Source organism: Salvelinus namaycush, chromosome 8 (assembly GCF_016432855.1).
Source record: "Salvelinus namaycush isolate Seneca chromosome 8, SaNama_1.0, whole genome shotgun sequence".
NCBI lineage: Eukaryota > Metazoa > Chordata > Actinopteri > Salmoniformes > Salmonidae > Salvelinus > Salvelinus namaycush.
In genome coordinates, this window is record NC_052314.1 from 42,863,136 (window position 1) to 42,884,674 (window position 21,539).

Sequence of the window (21,539 nt, forward strand, 5' to 3'; positions counted from 1 at the left end):
TACGTGGGTGAGGACACCAATGGGATTTACAAATAGCGATTACATTAATACAAAGTTGGACTAAAAGGGTGTAAAATTGAGGGCTCAGTGTTGGTACAGTAAATGGATGACTCAGATGTTATTGGTGTCAAAAGATTAAAAGCAGTGGTTTGCGCTTTCAGTTTTGCGCAAATGCTACCATCAATCCACGGTTTTTGGTTTGGGAATGTTTTAATAGACGCTGTGGGTACGACATCGCCGATGCACTTGCTAATAAACCCGCTCACCGAATCAGCATATTCATCAATGTTGTTGTTCGCCGCAATGCGGAACATATCCCAGTCCACGTGATCGAAGCATCCTTGAAGCGTGGAATCCGATTGGTCGGACCAGCGTTGAACAGACCTGAGCTTCCTGTTTTAGTTTCTGTCTATAGGCTGGAAGCAACAAAATGGAGTCGTGGTCAGCTTTTCAGAAAGGAGGTCGGGGGAGGGCCTTATATGCGTCGCGGAAGTTAGAATAACAATGATCTAGGGTTTTCCAGCCCTGGGAGCACAATCGATATGCTGATATAATTTAGGGAGCCTTGTTTTCAGATTAGCCTTGTTAAAATCCCCAGCTACAATAAATGCAGCCTCAGGATATATGGTTTCCAGTTTACATAGAGTCAAATGAAGTTCGTTCAGGGCCGTCGATGTGTCTGCATGGGGGGGGGGGGGGGTATATGCGGCTGTGATTATAATCGAAGATAATTCTCTAGGTAGATAATGTGGTCGGCATTTGATTGTGAGGAATTCTAAGTCAGGTGAACAGAAGGTCTTGAGTTCCTATATGTTGTTATGATAACACCACATCTTGTTAACCTCTCTGGGATAGGTGGGACGATTGCGTACCACTTGGCCAAAAGCCAGGGAAAATGCAGAGCGCCAAATTCAAATAAAATTATATAAAAATCAAACTTTCATTAAATCACACATGTAAGATATCAAATTAAAGCTACACTCGTTGTGAATGTCAGATTTCAAAAAGGCTTTTCGGCGAAAGCATAAGACGCTATTATCTGATGATAGCACAACAGTAAACAAAGAGAGTGTAGCATATTTCAACCCTGCAGACGCAACACAAAACGCAGAAATAAAATATAAATCATGCCTTACCTTTGACGAGCTTCTTTTGTTGGCACTCCAATATGTCCCATAAACATCACAAATGGTCCTTTTGTTCAATTAATTCCGTCCATATATATCCAAAATGTCCATTTATTTGGCGCGTTTCATCCAGAAAAAAAACAGCTTCCAATTTGCGCAACGTCACTACAAAATATCTCAAAAGTTACGTGTAAACTTTGCCAAAACATTTCAAACTACTTTTGTAATACAACTTTAGGTATTTTTAAATGTGAATAATCGATTAAATTGAAGATGGGTGTATCTGTTTTCAATACAGGAGGACAACAAACTAACGCTACTTTTCTAGTCTGCGCAACTCTCAAACAGTACACATAACGTTACACTGATTCAAGATGGCCGTACTTCTTCATTGCACAAAGGAATAACCTCAACCAATTTCTAAGACTGGTGACATCCAGTGGAAGCGGTAGGAACTGCAAACAAGTCCCTTAGAAATCTAGTATTCCCAATGAAAACTCATTGAACAGACAGTGACCTCAAACAAAAAAAAATCTGAATGGTTAGTCCTCGGGGTTTTGCCTGCTACATAAGTTTTGTTATACTCACAGACATGATTCAAACAGTTTTAGAAACTTCAGAGTGTTTTCTATCCAAATCGACTAATCATATGCATATCTTATATTCTGGGGATGAGTAGAAGGAAGTTGAAATTGGGCATGCTATTTATCCAAAAGTGAAAATGCTGCCCCCTATCCTAGAGAAGTTAATCATAAGGTACACACCCCCGCCCTTTTTCTTAACAGAAAGATGCTTGTTTCTGTCGGCGCGATGAGTGAAGAAACCAGCTGGCTGTACCGACTCCGATAGTGTGTCTCGAGTGAGCCATGTTTCCGTGAAACAAAGAACGTTACAGTCTCTGATGTCTCTGGTAGGCTACCCTTACACGGATTTCGTCTACCTTGTTGTCAAGAGACTGGACATTGGCGAGTAGTATGCTCGGGAGCGGTGCGTGATGTGCCCGTCTACGGAGCCTGACCAGAAGACCGCTCCGTCTGCCCCTTCTACGGCGTCGTTGTTTTGGGTTGCCGGCTGGGATCCGATTCATTGTCCTGGGTGGTGGGCAAAACAGAGGGTCCACTTCGGGAAAGTCGTATTCCTGGTCGTAATGTTGGTGAGTTGACTTTGCTCTTATATCCAATAGTTTCTCCCGACTATGTAATAAAACCAAAGATTACAATGTAAAAAACAAACAAAATACTGCATAGTAGCCTCCCGGGTGGCGCAGTGGTCTAGGGTGCTGCATCGCAGCGCTAGCTGCGCCACCAGAGACTCTGGGTTTGCGCCCAGGCTCTGTCGCAGCCGGCCGCGACCGGGAGGTCCGTGGGGCGACGCACAATTGGCCTAGCGTCGTCCGGGTTGGGGAGGGTTTGGCCGGTAGGGATATCCTTGTCTCATCGCGCACCAGCGACTCACTCCTGTGGCGGGCCGGGCACAGTGCGCGCTAACCAAGGGAGCCAGGTGCACGGTGTTTCCTCCGACACATTGGTGCGGCTGGCTTCCGGGTTGGAGGCGCGCTGTGTTAAGAAGCAGTGCGGCTTGGTTGGGTTGTTTCGGAGGACGCATGGCTTTCGACCTTCGTCTCTCCCGAGCCCGTACGGGAGTTGTAGCGATGAGACAAGATAGTAATTACTAGCAATTGGATACCACGAAAATTGGGGAGAAAAGGGGGTAAAATTTAAAATTTAAAAAATTTAAAAAATACTGCATATTTTCCTAGGAACGCGAAGCGAGGCGTCCATCTCTGTCGGCGCCGGAAGAAATCCTGTGATTTACATAGGTAAACAATGTTTAAGATCACATACGTCAAGTAAAATTAGCTAATGAGCCAGCCAGCTAACGTTAGCTAGTTAAACAACAATAAACAACGTGCCAACAATGCCACGGTGCTGGGAGCTAACCAACTAGGTTCAATGTTAGCTAGCTAACATTAGGCTCTGACTAGAAAGCAACCGGCTCTGGGAAACAAATAATAATGTCAACTAGGGGGCCAGCTAACAGTACACTTTAGCTTGAAATGAAACCACTTTCTGCCAAAATTAGAAACGTGTAATATCTGAAAATGACATTTTTGACCGGTAGTTATCGTCTAATTAGCTTTGGTCTCCGGACCTGACAGTGAATACAGCCGTCCCCGGGGTGGTGTAGTGCCCGGAAGAAGGTTGATCCCGCAGTCATAGGGTCGATGCGGAGGAAGCGAGGTGGCCCGGGCCTTGCTGAAAATCTCCCGGAGATCCTGGTACTCCGTGGAAACGGCGGAGGGGTCCGAGGCTTCTTCCGATCCCACAGGAAGACGTCACGGGGCAGGCTGCGCTGACTTCAGGCAATGGGCGTGGTTCCAGCCCACAATAGTACCAGCAGTCCAGTTGATAAGAGGATTGTGGCACTGGAGCCAAGAAAACCAAGAATATGAGGAGGCTTGAAGAGCATAAACTGTATAGACTCCATGTGGTTCCTGGACAAACACAGGTGGATAGTAGTAGTATTGTGGGTGACCCTGCCTATAGAGCGCCCATCCAGTGCTCTAACGTCCAGGGGACTGGAGAGGGGCTGAGTGCGGATGCCCAGCTCAGACACCAGGGTGGCATCCAGAGTCGGCCCCAGAGTCAATGAGAACCCGATTCAGACGGGTTGCCTCACAGCAGGATGGCATGGAGAGGGGTGCGAGTAAGGGGAGAAGAAAAATAATCCGTATGGCCCACAAGAGTACTCGAACCTACTGATGAGCCTGGTCTCTTTAAGGATGAGCTCGTTGCCGGGAGCTGCCTATGGATGTCGATTCGCTCATCGCCTTGACCATCCGGATCGATGGGCGGCTACGGGAGCGTAGAGGGAGAAGAGGTCTGATTCCAGTCCCAATCGCTCGCCCAAGGATCTCAACTTGCCCCCTAGGAAATCCAGAAGTTCGCTAGCGGAACCCCCCCCACATTCCACTGAAAAGGCAGCGCGCGAAATTCAAAAAATATTTTTTTGAAATATTGAACTTTCACACATTAAAAAATCCAATCCAGCAAATGAAAAACCCCCAAATAGAGATAGAATTAGTCACTAACCAAGAAACAACTCCATCAGATGACAGTCTTATAACATGTTATACAATAAATCTATGTTTTGTTGGAAAAATGTGCATATTTCAGGTATAAATCATAGTTTTACATTGCAGCTACAATCACAAATAGCACCGAAGCAGCCAGAATAACTACAGAGAGCAACGTGAAATACCTAAACACTCATCATTAAACATTTATGAAAAATACATGGTGTACAGCAAATGAAAGACAAACATCTTGTGAATCCAGCCAATATTTCAGATTTTTTAAGTGTTTTACAGCGAAAACACAATATAGCATTATATTAGCGTACCACAATAGCCAACCACACAACCGCATTCATTCACCGCAAAGGTAGCGATCGCAAAAAAACAGCAAAAGATATACATTTATTCACTAACCTTGACAAACTTCATCAGATGACAGTCCTATAACATCATATTACACAATACATATATGTTTTGTTCGAAAATGTGCATATTTAGCGGTACAAATCGTGGTTTTACAATGTGAATACGTAGCCAAACTGCACAAAATTATCCGGATATATTTCTGACACTCACCTAATCTAATCAAAGAACTCATCATAAACTTTACTAAAAAATACATGTTGTACAGCAAATGAAAGATACACTAGTTCTTAATGCAATCGCCGTGTTAGAATTCTAAAAATAACTTTAGTACGACATACAGCTTACGTTATAGCGAGACAGCGCCTGCAATGAGGGCGGAAAATAGTACTAAACATTTTCCACAGAAATACGAAATAACATCATAAATGGTTCCTACTTTTGCTGAGCTTCCATCAGAATGTTGTACAAGGAGTCCTTTGTCCAGAATAATCGTTGTTTGGTGCTAGAATGTCCTCCTCTCCTGTCGAATTAGCAACCAAAGCTAGCCAAGTGGCGCGAAGTTGTCCATCTTCACCAAACGCAGAGAACGGAAAATGCCAAAACTCCCGATAAACGTTCAATAATCTGATAAAACTATATTGAAAAAACATACTTTACGATGATATTATCACATGTATAAAATCAAAGCCGGAGATATTAGCCGTCTATACCGAAAGCTTTTCAGAAGGCAATCCAGGGTTCCTTCCCGCGCCTTGCTGAACAAAGGAAATTTGGGGTCACGTCATTCCAAGAGCTCTTGTTCGACCTCAGATCAAGCTAGACACCCCATTCCACCTCTCACTGCCTCTTGACATCTAGTGGAAGGCGTATGAAGTGAATGTATATCCATAGATTTCAAGCAAATGAATAGGAAGGCCCTGGAACAGAGCCTCGATTTCAGATTTTTCACTTCCTCACAGGAAGTTTGCTGCAAAATGAGTTCTGTTTTACTCACAGATATAATTCAAACGGTTTTAGAAACTTGAGAGTGTTTTCTATCCAATAGTAATAATAATATGCATATTGTACGATCTAGAATAGAGTACGAGGCCGTTTAAATTGGGCACGATTTTTTCCCAAAGTGAAAACAGCGCCCCCCTATCCCAAAGAAGTTAACCTTTTCTCAATAGGGGGTGCTGTTGGGACTTTGTAATAATTACGTTCCCAAATTAAACGGCCTCGTACTCAATTCTTGCTCGTACAATATGCATATTATTATTACTATTGGATAGAAAACACTCTCTAGTTTCTAAAACCGTTTGAATTATTTCTCTGAGTGAAACAGAACTCATTCTGCAGCACATTTCCTGTCAGGAAGTGAGATTTCTGAAATCGAGGTCCCTGTTCTGAGGTCAGTTTATAAGTCCCCATGTAAGCTACGGGGCTACATGCACTGCATACGCCTTCCTCTAGATGTCAGTAAGCGGTGAGAATTTGAATGGAGTGGATTGCACAATCTGGGACACTATAAAGGCTCATGGAACGGAAGTACCGTTCTTTTCAACGGGGCGCCTGGCGCAAGAGGGACATCACAATGGCGTCCTGCAAAAGCTTTCGTTTTAGCAGTTCGATATCTCCGGTCATGTTTTTATTCGTTATGGGTGTTAAAGACATCATAAGGTAGTTAATTTAAACCGACTTATAGCAGTTTATATCAGTTTATTGCGATTTTCTGGGATTTCTTTGTGACGCGCTTTCACGAGTTGGACACCTCTCCAGTGGGTGGCTATCGTTAGCTGCTATTTCTACAGGAGAAGAGGACATCTTTCAACCAAAAGACGATTGTTCTGGAGAAAGGACACCTTGCCCAAGATTCTGATGGAAGCTCAGCTAATAGTAAGCAGTCTTTATGCTGTTAATTCGTATTTATGTTGACAAATGTCAAATAATAATTCCGCCATGAATTTCGGTGCGGTCTCGCTTTAGCGCACGCTGTATTGCGCAGTAACGTTAATTTTAAAAATCTAACACAGCGGTTGCATTAAGAACTAATGTATCTTTCAAATGCTGTCCAACCTGTATTTTTTAGTCAAGTTTATGATTACTTATTGATTAGAATAGGTGCCTCTCCAAGATGGCGCCGGACAGATTGCTTGAAGTTTTGGCCACTAATCACATTGTATAACCACGATTTCTGCCGCTAAATATGCACATTTTCGAACAAACCCTATATGCATTGTGTAATATGATGTTACAGGACTGTCATCTGATGAAGAATATCAAGGTTAGTCAAAAATTATATATCTTTTGCCTGTTTGTTACGATCGCTAACCTTTGCTGCTGGTAAATGGTGTTGTGTTTCTGGCTATTGTGGTAAGCTAATATAATGCTATATTGTGTTTTCGCTGTAAAACACTTAGAAAATCTGAAATATTGGCTGGATTCACAAGATCTGTGTCTTTCATTTGCTGTACGCTGTGTATTTTTAAGAAATGTTTTATGATGAGTAATTAGGTAATACACGATGGTCTCTGTAGTTATTCTAGTCGCTTTGGTGAGAGTTGTGATGGTGGCTGCAATGGTAAACTATGATTTATACCTGAAATATGCACATTTTTCTAACAAAACATGTTATCAGACTGTCATCTGAGGAAGTTGTTTCTTGGTTAGTGGCTATTTATATCTTTATTTGGTCGAAATTGTGATAGCTACCTATGCAGGAAAAAAATGGTGGACAAAAAAAGTTGTGTCTTTTGCTATCGTGGTTAGCTAATAGATTTACATATTGTGTCTTCCCTGTAAAACATTTTAAAAATCAGAAATGATGGCTGGATTCACAAGATGTGTATCTTTCATCTGGTGTATTGGACTTGTGATTTAATGATATTTAGATGCTACTATTTACTTGTGACGCTATGCTAGGCTATGCTAGTCAGCTTTTTTACTGACGGGGGTGCTCCCGGATCCGGGTTTGGGAGGAACTAGAAGTTAACCTCCTCCGATAATCCATGAAGGAATGTGTCGAACAGGGATTCCGGGTTCCAGGCACTCTCGGGCAGCCAACGTGCCGAAATCAACCGCATAGTCCGCCACACTGCGGGAGTCTTGGCGAAGCTGCAGTAACTTCTGGGCAGCCTCTCTCCCAGCCAATGGAGAATCGAAAACCTTTTTCACCACAGCCACGAACTCCTCCAGGCTAAAACACATGGCAGATTGTTGTTCCCACACCGCCGTAGCCCAGGCGAAAGCCCTCCTGAACATTAGCGTTATGAGATACGCTATCTTCGAGCAGTCCGAGGGGAAGGATGAGGGTTGCAGCTCGAAGATGAGGGATCACAGGGAGAGAAATGCCCAACAGGTTCCTGACCCTTCAGCGAAGCATTCCGCAGGAGGTAAGCAGGGTTCTCGGAAAGCCGGGGTGGCCTGGAGAGACGCACTACTGACAGCGGTGTTACTGGGGGACTGGGAGGCAACTGTCGTGGCCGGCTACCTCATAGATCATTTATGGAATTGCTCAAGCAATGTATTCAAGGCACAGTCATGTCATTCTGCCATGGTCTGGAATCCATCCAGAAGACCTCGAAGTAACTCCTCGTGTCTCCCAATGCGGAGCTTGTCTGTGTCTGATGGGTCAGTCATGGCCAGTTCATACTATCAGACCTCAGGATAAGACCCAGATGCAGACAATTCGAAGTAGCAAAAGTTTATTATAAAAACAGGATGCAGGCAAATGACAGGTCAAGGGCAGGCAGAGGTCAGTAATCCAGAGCAGAGTCCGAAAGGTACAGAACGGCAGGCAGGGTCAGGGCAGGCAAAGGTCAGTAATTCAGGGCAGTGTCACAAGGTACAGAATGGCAGGCAGGCTCAGGGTCAGTGCACACAGAATGGTCAAAACCTGGAAAACTAGAAAACAGGGGCTAGAGAGAAAACAGGAGTGCGGGAAAGACGAACTGGCAACAAGACGAACTGGAAACAGACAAACAGAGAACACAGGTGGAAATACACAGGGGATAATGAGGCAGATGGGCAACACCTGGAGGGTAGTTGAGAAAAACACAAAGACAGATTAAACAGATCAGGGTGTGACAGTAGGTGCTAGTTGAGTCTGTCATATTGATAACAAACCGAATATAAACTCATCTCTGGCTTTTTCACTTGAACATCTCCATTTCTTTCTTTGTGTTTCGATAAGAGGCCATATACAAATCTGTGAGTCATTCTCTTGAATAAAATGTGTGCACGCGTCATGGAGTCAAACCCGTGGGGAGAAATGAAAGGGGGAAATATAAAGCACTGTTGAGCGGTTCCAACAGTGAATTGAAAAGGGGAAATATGTGTACTTTTCATGGAGGGTCACACTACATTTACAGTACATGCAGCACGATGTGTAGAAAACATTCAGTGTGACATTTTGCCAGTATGAAAAAGAGCTTCCATCGTCATAATGTACCATATCCTTTCAGCCTTCAAGTATCCTACTCTCTGTGGAATTTCTCTTGTAAGGGGGTTTTGAATACAGTTTTGTGACTGTATTGAGTGTCTTCTTTATACACAGTTACACTCTACATGTAATACATTGCATTGCACAGATACAGTAATGCTGATGATGGTTATGGTGGTGATTATGTAGAATCTTCATTGTAAATGATACTTATGAAGATGATGATGATATAATGTTGAGAGGAATGAGTGGTGTTGTTGATCAGATCTAGGCCTTGTTATCTTCACTAGTTAATCACCTTGGCAACACTATTATTTACTCTAATCCCTGTGGATTTGAGTTGATGCAGGGCAAGGTAATTGCTAAATCAATAAACCCCAAATTCAAGGCAAAAATGCATTCCGTTTCAGCCTCTTTAACATGGTGAGTTAAATGTAATCCTTAACAGGGGAGGGGGGAAAAGCGGTCCATTTGCCAGTGGAACACTTAGCGAGATGAAAAGCCTGCCTAGCAGCCTTGTTGCGGGGCTGCTCTGCCTGTATTAATGTATTTGTAGATTACACCCAGCGAGTGGGACTGCAGGGGTCAGTGCCGGAAGCAGGCTAGTACAAGCAGCTTACTGCCTGTGCCCTGCAGCCCAGATCCCCGGCCCTGCCAGACAGCTGGCTCTACAGCGCGCCACTGGCCCTGGTGATTAAATAAAGTGCCCTTTTGCAGCTTCGACTTCCTCAACTCTGACTGCCGTTCACAGAGCGTGTTTATGTGCCAGACAAACACTCGGCTGACGCAATAAAACATGACCAGGAAAGAACCTGAACCTCAACTCAGAGGTGGTGAAAGATGCTAGCATGTCATCTCTCTCGTGCATCTCATCTCAGGAGTGGAGGAGAGTGAGGAGAAAATGAATAAACATCAAGAGGAGATGAGAGGAAACGTAAGGGGCGCCACCTTTTTTCAACAACATTTTGCTCAGAGGTCTGATGTTATGTTGTAAGAGTGAGGCAGCTGAAAATGTTTCATTCAAAGCAAACGGGAATAACTAATGGTACATTTCGAATGCAAAGCCTCCCTGGTGGGGAGATAGGCAGGGAGGTTTGCGTGTAAAAGGATTTAGACGTCTGTTCCACGGAGGGTAGCCAATGCTTCAGCATGCCAAGCCGTAAGTCTCTCTCTCTCTTTCTCGCTCTCTCACTCTCTCATCAGACAATGAAGCAAAACAATCAAATGGGAACCATTATGTTAATCTCTCAGAGGCATGCAAAGTCTGATAATACCTAAGTGCCACAGCCATAAGCAGCGTCATGTGAAGGGAATCGTACTGTAACCCTTCTCACACACAGCCACGGCAGCCAAAAGACTGGGAGACATTTAAATATCACTGTAGTGTTACACATACCGTGCTGTATTTTTCATGCTCACTCTAAACTGGAAAAGGAACTGTAATACCCTCAGTCTTTTTTAGTAGTATTAGATGCTCCATTTTGGGGTCATATAGAGTAGTTTGGCCTGTCGCTGTTGGAAGTTATCCTCTTAGTCCGTTACTCCTAGACAATCCTGGTAGATCTGAGAGGATCAGATATTGCTGAAACTATAATTCTGTCAGGTAAAATGCATATCTAAAACAGACTAATCTGCAGCTCTGTTCAGGGAACCAGGTCTCTGTCCCTTTTCACTCCCTGATGACGGTCAATGCCGAAACGCATCCGATTTTATCTGTTCATTTGAGCTTGACCATATCAATAAAAACATGTTAACCTACAGTAGCTGTCTCTATTGGATTTCAGTGTTGAGAGACTGAAACAGGCCAGACAGGTGCTACATCTCAGAGACACTTGGGTGGTAATTGGGTGCACCTGTTTGTTTTTTCCTTTGAGGAGAGCAGGATCACCTCTATGTAAACCATTATGGTCTATTGACCAAAATGTTGGGTTTAAGATCCTTTAAAAAAAAAACATTTGTGAAGAATACAAAAATGCCAGTGTGTTAGTGAGTTTCTTTTTCATAACAAAAACAGTGTCCAGATGGGATCCTGTGAAACACTAGCCCGCTAGCTCAGTAGTGGATGCTGATAACCTGAGAAGGGATCAGGAGACTGTGCTGTGTGTTTGGTCACTACAGTACAACCGTTTTACCTTCCAGAGACGAGAACCAGATACATGGAACAGCCAGGGGATCCCTTTAATATTGAAAAAATCAGTCCATGGTCTCGCTCCCGCAGAATTCACACAGAGAACCTGAATTTCAAAGCCATTGGAAATTGATTAATGTATTCTCTTTGAAGGCTAGTATTTAACAAGGGCTATTTGAACCAATATCTACTTTTAGACAAGCCTAGCTAGCTACGGTACTGTAAAGGGCTCAGTCACCAATTCATGCAGATTGAATGGGATGGATGGATATGTAAAGCTTGGATAATTTCTGAACATGAAATACGGAGCTGCATGTGGAGACACACGCTCCAGTCAGCATAATTATATCGCAAGTGAGGACCTCTAAAGTATGGCATGTTTAGAACCATTTCAGGGCGTATGTAAATGTTTTCCTATGAATTAACCATTTCTGTTTGGTGTAAGACTGATTTGTGTTGTCATGCATATTCATTATCACTTCGAACAATGTCAAAACACTTGTGTTGAATTTGTACAATATTGACAAGGCAATTTAGTGTGGAAAAAGTGGAAAAGTACAGGTACAGTACTGAATAGACAATGAGATATTTTGCTCCCCAGGGCAAAAAAAGAAGGAATATCATTGGAAAAAGAAAGAGCTAACATTGAAAAAAAAGACAAATGAAGAAGCAAAACTGTTAAGATTAAAATAGCAGGCCATTGTATATTTTCACGTTATCAAAAATTATCATTCTAACCAGTGAAGGCCAAATAGCTTCTATTGGAAGCTTTAAAAACCCAATAAGCCCAGCACAATGCAGGCTCTAGCTGTCTGCCACTTGAATACATCGACTAATTCTTAAATTTGTCATTCGCGGGTACCTTAGAGACCTATTTGGTGAGTTTTCTGCATGCTATCAATGCTCTTAGCATATCACCATCATTATGACACAACAAAAACTCTTTGATTATCATTATTATTGACTCATGGCCCTCCTGATGGCCCTGATGGTCTTAGTTGGGTCCGTTTCATAAATGTTGGGTAAGACCACGTCTATCTATCCTACTCCAGCCAGACACAACCCAAAGACACAAAACGCCCAAGCCCACCCAGACAATAGAGAGGAAAGTAAAATGCTTACTAACGCAGTAAGTGTGGTGGTACTATAACAGTATAGATTTCACAGAGTAGCAGCGGTCTGTTCAGGAGAGGCCTAAGCAGGTTTTATGTTGATTCATTACTCTATTAAGGTCCATGACAGAGATAAGGACCAGCATGTTTCAAAGTGATAGCTGACCTCTGCGTTCTACCCATCACACAACAACCACACCTAAGGAGAGGGCTCCGTTAGTCAGACACCCAGAACACAGCTCTGTTATCTACCCCCCCCCCCCCTTCTCAAGTCAATTACCAATCAAATGGATTTCATTCATCATCTCACAAATAAATGGGAAAGAAAGAGATCGACTGGGTTGTAGAGTGCGATATAATGGTGAAACTGAGAAACTGAAAATATAACCTGTGAGGCCATTGCAAGTGTATCTTCTAACACATTGTGTATCTTTCCCAAGATACTGTTTTTCAGAAACATATAATGAGTGATGGGTACTGCGGTAACAGGAAACTTGAGTCTACGATTCCTCTAAAAGGAAGTGGAGAAATGGTTGAGCAAGAAAGAAGAAAAAGCACGTAAAGAAAACATAAATCCCAGTGCTGACAGATATTTAGGGATTTGTTTGATTTTAAATAAGAAAATATGGATTCTACATTATGACTAGGGAAAAGTCCATAATAAAAAAAGACCATTCATTTAATCATATCATACACTACCTCCGGGATATATAAAAAAAACTGAGAAAAGGTAGATAAGGATTTGTCACATTGATGCCACCATACAATAGTGTTGTGGGCGTGTTATTGTATCAGCCTGCTAACACTACGAGATGGGGTGCTGCGCTGTGCTCTGTCCTGCATCTGCAAGTGTTTCTATTTGCAAAATAAAGTCTATCCGTCTTCTTTCATCTCTTCTGTTGATGTGACAGAGACTGGGAGGAAGGTAGAAGAGGGGAATAAAATAATGTAGTCTATAGAATTGACAGCAGCTGGCTACAAATACTGATCCAATATGTTTTTCCACACTTGCTATTGATATGTACATCCTTGTCACGTTCTGACCTTAGTTCCTTTTTGATGTCTTTATTTTAGTTTGGCCAGGGCGTGAGTTGGGGTGGGCATTCTATGTTGTTTTTTCTATGTTTTGTTCTGTGTGTGTTATTTCTATATGTTTGGCCTAGTATGGTTCTCAGTCAGAGGCAGGTGTCGATCGTTGTCTCTGATTGAGAATCATACTTAGGTAGCCTGTTTTCCCACTATGGGTTGGGTAGTTGTTTTCCGTTTTAGTGTTTTCTCCATTCGGGACTGTTTCGGTTTTCATTTTGATTCTCTTGTTCTTTTTGTATTTTGTATTCATTCTCATTAAAAGTTATTATGGATACGTACCATGCTACATTTTGGTCCTCCTCTCCTTCCACCAACGAAAGCCGTTACAATCCTATAGTACCGTATATACACTACCGTTCAAAGTTTTGGGGTCACTTCGAAATGTCCACATTTTCTGTCCATTAAAATAACATCAAATTGTGCAGAAATACACTGTAGACGTTGTTAATGTTGTAAATGACTATTGTAGCTGGAAACGGCTGATTTTGAATGGAATATCTACATTTTTTTTATTTTATTTATACACGTTTTTCTCATTGATATAACATCTCTTTTCCAAGAGAGACCTGGTCCAATAGCAGCAGAGGGAAAAGCATTTCAGACAAAACAATTTACTTACACTAACACAACATTAAACAAAACTATAAAAACACACATACAGTACAACAATTACATATTATGTTAAAGACACGAAAGTCTTGACTAAAAACAACTGTCCTAAAGACAATTACACTCCTATGATATATACATCGATCAGGTGTTTAAACAATTTAAAGGCAATGCTACCAAATAGTAATTGAGTGTATGTAAACTTCTGACCCACTGGGAATGTGAAGAAAGAAATAAAAACTGAAATAAATTGTTATTATTCTGACATTTCACATTCTTAAAATAAAGTGGTGATCCTAATTGACCTAAAACAGGGAATTAGGATTAAATGTCAGGAATTGTGAAAAACGGAGTTTAAATGTATTTGGCTAAGGTGTATGTAAACTTCCTACTTCAACTGTACATATTACCTCAATTACCTCGGCTAGCTCCCGCACATTGACTCTGTACTGGAACCCCCTGTATATAGCCTCGCTACTGTTATTTTAATGTTGCTCCTTAATTATTTGTTATATTTCTATCTGTAAAAAAAATCTTAACTGCATTGTTGGTTAAGGGCTTGTAAGCCAGCATTTCTATGTTGTGACCCTAGCGTCAAGAGGTTAAACTCCACCAACAAAACTAGATCAAATAGTAGGCACTGTTCTGTGAAGGGAGTAGTACACAGCGTTGTATGAGATTTTCAGTTTCTTGGCAATTTCTCGCATGGAATAGCCTTCATCTCTCAGAAGAAAGTTTTTTGTTTCTAGTCATTTTGAGCCTGTAATCGAACCCACAAATGCTGATGCTCCAGATACTCATTTAGTCTAAAGGCCAGTTTTATTGCTTCTTTAAATCAGAACAGTTTTCAGCTGTGCTAACATAATTGCAAAAGGGTTTTCTAATGATCAATTAGCCTTTTAAAATTATAAACTTGGATTAGCTAACACAACGTGCCATTGGAACACAGGAGTGATGGTTGCTGATAATGGACCTCTGTACGCCTATGTACAGTTGAAGTCAGAAGTTTACATACACTTAGGATGGAGTCATTAAAACTCGTTTTTCAACCACTCCACAAATTTCTTGTTAACTGCTCTGGGATAGGTGGCAGTATTTTCACGTCCGGATGAAAAGAGTGTCCAAAGTAAACTGCCTGCTACTCAGGCCCAGAAGCTAAGATATGCATATTATTAGTAGATTTGGATAGAAAACACTCTGAAGTTTCTAAAACTGTTTGAATCATGTCTGTGAGTATAACAGAACTTATTTGGCAACGAGGACAAACCATTCAAATTTATTTTTTGAGGTCACTCTTTTCAATGTGTTTTCATTGAGAATCCAGATTTCTAAGGGACCTTCTTGCAGTTTCTATCGCTTCCACTGGATGTCAACAGTCTTTAGAAATTGGTTGAGGTTTTTCCTTTGAGAAATGAAGAAGTACCACTGTTCAGAATCAGTCTCGATGGAAGTGTACTCTTTGTAAGAGGCGCGGGACCTGAAAGCTAGCTACACTTTGTTTTCCTCCGGTATTGAACACAGGTATTGAAATCATCCCGTCTTAAATTGTATTGATTTTTATACGTAAAAAAATACCTAAAGTTGTATTACAAAAGTGGTTTGAAATGTTTGGACAAAGCTTACAGGTAACTTATGACATATTTTGTAGTCACATTGCGCAAGCTGGAACCAATGTTTTTCTGGATCAAACGCGCCAAATAAATGGACATTTTGGATATATATCGACCATTTGTGATGTTTATGGGACATATTGGAGTGCCAACAGATGAAGCTTGTCAAAGGCATGAATTATATCTCTATTTCTGCGTTTTGTGTCTCGCCTGGAGGGTTGAAATAGGATTGCCTGTGTTTGTTTACTGGGGTGCTGTCCTCAGATAATTTGCTTTCGCCGTAAAGCCTTTTTTAAATCTGACATGTTGGCTGGATTCACAACAAGTGTAGCTTTAATTTGGTGTATTGCATGTGTGATTTCATGAAAGTAAAATTTTTATTGTGATTTATTTGAATTTGGCGCTCTGCATTTTCACTGGGTGTTGGCCAGTTGGGACGCTAGCGTCCCACATATCCCAGAGAGGTTAAAACCTCTAACGCTTCACAAACCCGGATCCGGGATCCCCCCCATCAAAAAAGCTGACTAGCATAGCCTAGCCTAAAGCCACAGGGATATCATATAATAAAATGTTCATGAAATCACAAGTCCAAGACACCAAATGAAAGATACACATCTTGTGAATCCAGCCATCATTTCTGATTTTTAAAATGTTTTACAGGGAAGACACAATATGTAAATCTATTAGCTAAGCACGTTAGCAAAAGACACCACTTTTCTTACTCCACCATTTTTTTACTGCATCAGTAGCTATCACAAATTCGACCAAATAAAGATATAGCCACTAACCAAGAAACAACTTCATCAGATGACAGTCTGATAACATATTTATTGTATAGCATATGTTTTGTTAGAAAAATGTGCATATTTCAGGTATAAATCATAGTTTACCATTGCAGCCACCATCACAACTCTCACCAAAGCGACTAGAATAACTACAGAGACCATCGTGTATTACCTAATTACTCATCATAAAACATTTCTTAAAAATACACAGCGTACAGCAAATGAAAGACACAGATCTTGTGAATCCAGACAATATTTCAGATTTTCTAAGTGTTTTACAGCGAAAACACAATATAGCGTTATATTAGCTTACCACAATAGCAAACATCACAACAGCATTGATTCAAGCCAAAAATAGCGATAACGTATAAACCACCAAAATATATACATTTTTTCACTAACCTTCTCAGAATTCTTCAGATGACAGTCCTATAACATCATATTACACAATGCATATAGAGTTTGTTCGAAAATGTGCATATTTAGCGGCACAAATCGTGGTTATACAATGTGATTAGTGGCCAAAACTTCAAGCAATCTGTCCGGCGCCATCTTGGAGAGGCACCTATTCTAATCGAAAACTATTCATAAACTTGACTAAAAAATACAAGTTGGACAGCAAATGAAAGACAAATTAGTTCTTAATGCAATCGCTGTGTTACATTTTTAAAATTAACGTTACTTCAGCATACAGCGTGCGCTAAAGCGAGACCGCACCGAAATTCATGGCGGAATTATTATTTGACATTTGTCAACATAAATACGAATTAACAACATAAAGATTGCTTACTATTTGCCGAGCTTCCATCAGAATCTTGGGCAAGGTGTCCTTTCTCCAGAACAATCGTCTTTTGGTTGAAAGATGTCCTCTTCTCATGTGGAAATAGCAGCTAACGATAGCCACCCACTGGAGAGGTGTCCAACTCGTGAAAGCGCATCACAAAGAAATCCCAGAAAATCGCAATAAACTGATATAAACTGCTATAAGTCGGTTTAAATTAACTACCTTATGATGTCTTTAACACCCATAACGAATAAAAACATGACCGGAGATATCGAACTGCTAAAACGAAAGCTTTTCAGGAGGCCACTGTGATGTCCCTGCTGCGCCAGGCGCAGGCGTTGAAAAGAACGGTACTTCCGTTCCACGGTCTTATATAGGGCCCCAGATTGCGCAATCCACTCCATTCAAATTCTCCCCGCTTACTGACATCTAGAGGAAGGCGTATGCAGTGCATGTAGCCCGATGGCTTACATGGGGACTTATAAACTGACCTCAGAACAGGGACCTCGATTTCTGAAATCTCACTCCCTGACAGGAAATGTGCTGCAGAATGAGTTCTGTTTCACTCAGAGAAATAATTCAAACGGTTTTAGAAACTAGAGAGTGTTTTCTATCCAATAGTAATAATAATATGCATATTGTACGAGCAAGAATTGAGTACGAGGCAGTTTAATTTGGGAACGAATTTTTACAAAGTCGAAATGGCGCCCCCCTAGTGTCAAGAGGTTAATTAAAGGTCTTACTCACATCGGCTGCGGAGAGCGTGATCACACATTTGTCCGGAACAGTGGATGCTCTCATGCATATAGTTACTTGCCTTAAAGCGAGCATAGAAGTAAAGAGTTTAAGAAACTATAGTTTTGGCAAGTTGGTTAGGACATCTACTTTGTGCATGACAGAAGTAATTTTTCCAACAATTGTTTAAAAAAAAGATTATTTCACTTACAATTCACTGTATCACAATTCCAGTGGGCCAGAAGTTTACATACACTAAGTTGACTGTGCCTTTAAACAGCTTTATGAAAAAGAGAAAATTATGCCATGGCTTTAGAAGCTTCTGATAGGCTAATTGACATCATTTGAGGAAATTGCAGGTGTACCTGTGGATGTATTTCAAGGCCTACATTCAAACCCAGTGCCTCTTTGCTTGACATCATGGGGAAATTAAAAGAAATCAGCCAAGACCACAGAAAACAAATTTAGACCTCCACAAGTCTGGTTCATCTTTGGAAGCAATTTCCAAATGCCTGAAGGTGCCACGTTCATCTGTAAAAACAATAGTACGCAAGTATAATCACCATGGGACCATGCAGCCGTCATACCGTTCAGGAAGGAGACGCGTTCTGTCTCCTAGAGTTGAACATACTTTGGTGCGAAAAGTGCAACTTAATCCCAGAACAACAGCAAAGGACCTTGTGAAGATCCCGGAGGAAACGGGTACAAAAGTATCTATATCCACAGTAAAATGAGTCCTATATCAACATAACCTGAAAGGCCGCTCAGCAAGGAAGAAGCCACTGCTCCAAAAATAAATAAGCCAGACTACGGTTTGCAACCACACATGGGGACAAAGATTGTACTTTTGGAGAAATGTCCTCTGGTCTGATGAAACAAAATAGAACTGTTTGGCCATAATGACCATTGTTATGTTTGGAGGAAAAAGGGGATAGGCTTGCAAGCCCGAAGACCACCATCCCAAACGTGAAGCATGGGGGTGGCAGCATCATGTTGTGGGGGTGCTTTGCTGCAGGAGGTACTGGTGCACTTCACAAAATAGATGGCATCATGAGGGTGGAAAATTACGTGGATATATATATTGAAGCAACATCTCAAGACATCAGTCAGGAAGTTAAAGCTTGGTCGCAAATGGGTCTTCCAAATGGACAATGACCCCAAGCATACTTCCAAAGCTGTGGCAAAATGGCTTAAGGACAACAAAGTCAAGGTATTGGAGTGGCCATCACAAAGCCCTGACCTCAATCCCAAAGAAAATTTGTGGGCAGAACTGAAAGCGATTGCCAGCAAGGAGGCCTACAAACCTGATTCAGTTACACCAGCTCTGTCTGGAGAAATGGGCCAAAATTCACCCAAATTATTGTGGGAAGCTTGTGGAAGGCTACCCGAAACATTTGACCCAAGTTAAACAATTTAAAGGCAATGCTAATTGAGTGTATGTAAACTTCTGACCCACTGGGAATGTGATGGAAGAAATAAAAGCAGAAATAAATAATTCTCTCTACTATTATTCTGACATTTCACATTCTTAAAATAAAGGGGTGATCCTAAATGACCTAAGACAGGGAATTTTTACAAGGATTAAATGTCAGGAATTGTGAAAAACTGAGTTTAAATGTATTTGGCTAAGATGTATGAAAACTTCCAACTTCAACTGTATGTATTCCATTAAAAAAATCGACAATTTCCAGCTGCAGTAGTCATTTACAACATTGACAATGTCTACACTGTCTTTCTGATCAATTTGATGTTATTTTAATGGACAGAAATTGTGCTTTTCTTTCAAAAACAAGGACATTTCTAAGTGACCCCAAACATTTGAACGGTAGTGTATTTGAAATCAAAATCCAGACAAAAGTAGCAGTTTGATAGCTTCTGAAGCCAGACTTATACATTTTTGTGCAATTGCTACGATAACATACATCAATTCATTTTCACCAACGATCCCAGGTACAGGTACACACCTGGAAACTCCAGGCAATTAGTGTATGATTATGCTTAAAAGGTGTTTCTGTTAAATAATACACTCATGTGGATATTTTCTAAGAATTTACATAGAAACCACAGAAACACAAACAATTGTCACGTCTACTCCTGCTCCTCTCTGGCGCTCGTTGTCACCAGTTGTCTAATCATTACGCACACCTGCCACCATTGATGCGCACCTGTGCCTCATGACACTCACCTGGACTCCATCACTTTCCTGATTACCTTCCCTATATCGTCACTCCTTTTGGTTCTTTCCCTAGGCGTTATTGTTTCCGTTCCTGTCTGTACACTACCTTTGTGTTTTGTTCTATGTTTGTTTGTTTATTCAGTTTTTCACTCCCTGTACATGCTTCCCAACTCCCTGCGCACACATTACAGAGTAATGCCTCACCAAAGCGGAGCATCAGGGAGTGTTTTTTGTGTTGGTAGGTGACGTTGGGTCCGGATGCCGCTGCCGGAACAACCGAGGGCGCCTCAGCTGGCTCGCCAGGTTCACAAGACTCGATAGGCTCCTCAGGCTCCCGCGCCTCATCCGGCTTGACAGGTTCCCGTGCCTCAGCAGAGGTGACCAGTCTGCTCCTGGTCCCTGGGATCGTCCCTTTGGTCGGTGTCCTTTGGCTGTAGATGCGTGTCAAGGAGGGGCTACTGTCACGTATACTCCCCCTCCGGCGCTCTAGGTCACCAGGTTGCCCATTATAACGCACACCTGTCACCATCGTTACACGCACCAGCGCCTCATCAGACTCACCTGGATTTCATCACCTTCTTGATTACCTTTCATATATCTGTCACTCCCTTTGGTTTCTTCCCCAGGTGTTACTGACTCTGTTTGGGTTTCATGTCTGTACGCTTTTCGTGTTTCTTGTTTTGTACCATGTTCTATTTCTTTATTAAATTATTCACTCACTGTACTTGCTTCCCGACTCCCAGTGTACACATTACAAGACAACATGACCTGTTATAGACTTTATCCCTCTAGAGTCACTGTATTACTTCACAAAACAAACATTGGTTTATTGATTTAGGCTAAATTAATACAATTTACATTTTCACTTTGCAAGAGAATGTTTAAACGTTTTCTCTTGCGTGGCAATGCTCAAGTAGGGTCTCTGGTTAAGAATCTACAGTAAGGCATAAATCTGAGGACATGGAGATTCTGAGACATCACCATACTTGAGGCTTTGCTACAGGATATTGCTTCTGCATTCAGGGGATAACTCCCAGTTCATCTGCAACTGCACCTCCTAAAAGCCCTAGCATGGAGATGAAAGAAGAGAATTAAAACAAAGACGACAATTGTAAAATAAAATTGGGCAAAATGTCAATGTACTGTATAATAAAAATAGGTAGCTAGAAAAAATGTATTATTTGCTGTCACTGGACAGTTCTTTTCAGCCTTCACAAATATGGAGAATGGGCTATGACAGAAAGCATAGAAATTAGACATGATTCAAATGGTAAGGTGCTTTCAGATTGCTATGCTAATGTGTGGGCTATTTGTATTTGAACTTATTGCTTTGCACAGAAAAGGAATGGCTGTGACTGAAAAAAATCTTTAAAAAACAGATGTCTATTTGTGAACTAGCTATATTGTGATATGTTTGAACTAGCTATAACATTTGGTCCCTGGCTGGCACTACATTTTTTTTATTGACAGTGTGCGGCCTTATTGTCTGTACTGAGCCAAAGCACACCTCCTTTAACCTTTT